Source organism: Myotis lucifugus, unplaced genomic scaffold, assembly GCF_000147115.1.
Source record: "Myotis lucifugus unplaced genomic scaffold, Myoluc2.0 scaffold_12, whole genome shotgun sequence".
In the NCBI taxonomy this organism is placed as follows: domain Eukaryota; kingdom Metazoa; phylum Chordata; class Mammalia; order Chiroptera; family Vespertilionidae; genus Myotis; species Myotis lucifugus.
The window spans coordinates 13,623,107-13,626,355 of record NW_005871060.1 but is presented as its reverse complement, the minus strand read 5'-3'; the positions used below and the strand labels follow the sequence as shown (position 1 = coordinate 13,626,355).

At 39.3% G+C, this 3,249-nt stretch overlaps 1 pseudogene; it reads right to left on the bottom strand.

Moving 5' to 3' along the window:
- The window catches only part of LOC102443055, a 4,771-nt pseudogene extending 2,809 nt beyond the window's left edge, over positions 1-1,962 (bottom strand).
- Positions 1,963-3,249: the final 1,287 nt, after the last annotated feature.

Sequence of the window (3,249 nt, the reverse complement as noted above, 5' to 3'; positions counted from 1 at the left end):
TTTTTCCCCCCCGCCCTTGACAATACCCCGGCTTCCCTTACCCCCCAGTGTCTTATGTCCATTGGTTATGCTCATATGCATGCATACAAGCCCTTCAGTTGATCTCTTAACCCCCTCCCTCCTGCCCCCCAACCCTCCCCGGCCTTCCCGCTGCAGTTTGACAATCTGTGTGAGGCAGCTCTGCCTCTGTATCTATAATTGTTCAAAAGTTTGTAATGGTCTTTATTATCCATGAATGAGTGAGATCATGTGGTATTTTTCCTTCATTGACTGGCTTATTTCACTTAGCATAATGCTCTCCAGCTCCATCCATGCCATTGCAAATGGTAAGAGTACCTTCTTTCTTACAGCAGCATAGTATTCCATCGTGTAGATGTACCAATTTTTTTTAAAAAAAAAATATATATATTTTTAAATATATTTTATTGATTTTTTACAGAGAGGAGGGGAGAGGGATAGAGAGTTAGAAACATCGATGAGAGAGAAACATGATCAGCTGCCTCTTGCAGGCCCCCTACTGGGGATGTGCCCGCAACCAAGGTACATGCCCTTGACCAGAATCGAACCTGGGACCCTTGAGTCCGCAGGCTGACGCTCTATCCGCTGAGCCAAACCGGTTAGGGCTAAAATATATTTTTATTGATTTCAGAGAGGAAGGGAAAGAGAGAAAGAAACATCATGATAAGAGAGAATCATTGATTGGCTGCGTTCTGCATGCTTCCCACTGTGGATCAAGCCCACAACCTGGGCATGTGCCCTGACCTGAATTGAACCCCAACCTCCTGGTTCATAGGTCATCGCTCAACCACTGAGCCATGCTGGCTAGTCCAAAAGCTTCAATTTTTATAGAAATGTAGGTTTATTTCAATGGAGACATGCTGAATACAAAGGGCTGAAATAAATGAGTAATCATTAACATAAAATAATAGAACATTTTCATAAAAATTAATATTTTTTCTTGAACATTAACTTACCAGATACTGAATAACTGAACAAATTAATAAGTGTAACTCAAATAAACCTGTTTTTTTTTTATCTCCAAAGCAAAATATTTCCTGTTGCACACACCAAACAAGTCAGTCCAAGAGTAATGACGTGGCAATCGGCTGCTAAAATATTCACTCCTGGTATTAGTGGAGAGAAATGGTGTGCCTGCTCGTAAGGCACATAAGGGAAATGAATGTAACACGATTATAGTAATCAGTCAGCGAGCATTGTAGTTCATTATTCATAATTATGTATAATAGGATATTGTAAAATATAAGTTACGAAATTTTTTTTAAAATAAATTTTATTGATTTTTTAAAGAAAGGAAGGAGAGGGATAGAGAGTTAGAAACATCGATGAGAGAGAAACATTGATAGGCTGCTTTCTGCACACCCCCTACTGGGGATGTGCCCGCAGCCAAGGTACATGCCCTTGACCGGAACTGAACCTGGGACACTTCAGTCTGCAGGCCGACGCTCTATCCACTGAGCCAAACCGGTTAGGGCCGACATTTTTATTAAAGCATTTCTTACATACCGTTGTATTGGCTTGGCCGCAAAAATATTCACATATCTACTCCTGGATCAAAGAGAAGCCAGGAAAATAAGAATCTGGTTTCCCTGGCCCAGTAGCAGAAAGTGACAAAGAGAGGAGGGTTACAAATGTTTTCATGTTAACAACAGTGTTTGCCACACATCCCAACAGTCTTTATTTTATTTTTTTCCATCACCATTTAATCTCAATAGTATTTTAATTCCTATCTGATAAAGGAAAGTACTAGCCTTAAATTAAAGAATTCAAGATGTTCTCTCTGTCTGAAATGTTTCCATATCTTCCTACCAAAATCATTTGACTCTTCAAATCCATTTCCAGTGTCACACTTATTCTCCTCAGTTTGGATAATACTCCCACCCCATCTTCAATTCCTCCTCTTGCTTTAACCTCCATAGCCTTGTATGCCAGTCTCCAATTCATTCTCCAAAAATCTCACATCAGCTTTGCACACTTGTGTGGCTCTTCATTGCCCCTAGGATAAGGTGTAAAATTTTCAACCTGGCTCACACGTCTGTAGGTGTCCTAGCCCTTGACCTTTGGGTTTCTCTCTGGTCTTGTCTATAGCCATGACCCCCTCACCCCCTCACCCCCACCCCAGTCATATTGAACTTTGCTCCTCCCATGCACCATTCTCCCTTTCCTTTACTAACCTTTACACAAACTGTTGTCTTGCCCTGAAAAACTGTTCCTTGCATTTTGATGATGTCTTGACCTACTTCATTTAGCTGAGTGTTATTTCATGCCTGTCTTCAGCCATTCTCTGTGTTCTTAGATCATGCAGTGTTTCCCCCTTAGGTGTCATTGCCACACTGGATTATCATTGCTTATGTGATTCTCTGTCACCCCTCATAGACTCTAAACTGCGTGACAGAGCCTATTGAAGTGCTCTTAGAGATAGATTCTCTATAAATCTTTTGGGACCAAAGGAATGAATGACTCAAGCTCAGACTGAACTCACCAAGTTTAGTTGAATTAAATAAGAAATAATTAGGAAATAAATAAATGTACTTTTAACAATTTGATATATAAGCAAACACCTTTCATAGAGTTGATTTTGGGGATTAAATTATAGGGGGAAAATGGGGATCAAAATGTAATTTATTAAATGTGAGCACTTAATGAAAATTCTGGGAAAGGTGTGTTAACAGCAAAATCCCCAATCTATTTTTGCGATATTCAGCCTACATAACAGACTATTTAAGTGTACTTATTCATTTGATGAAGGCATTCAGAAGTGAGGGGGAAAAATCATTATTCCAGCAACTGTTTGTCATTACAGGTCTGAACTGCCAGAGGCACCAAGCCACCCACAATCTGTATAGCATGAGTCACAAACCAAACGTGTCTTTACTGTGCCTGAATTCCAGTTCCTAATCATAAAGTTAACTATGAACGTGACAACACTTTTAGGTAAAAGAACTGATTATGCAAGGGATATTTCCCCCCACACACATTTGAGTATACTTAGGAAAGAGAGTCATAGACTAAAAGTTGTATTGAAATAAAATAGTTCACTAGTATGCTTTCATATTCTAAATAAGCTCTCAGGCAATAAAAGTTTTTAGAATCATTCTCCCTCCCCCCAAATTTTATATTCCTTGTCAGATAAGGAGCAATTGGGCCTATAGATGAATTATGTTGTGATGCATGATAGGTGCACAAATATTTGTTGACTAAATTAATTAGCTCAAATAGGTATAGATTCTA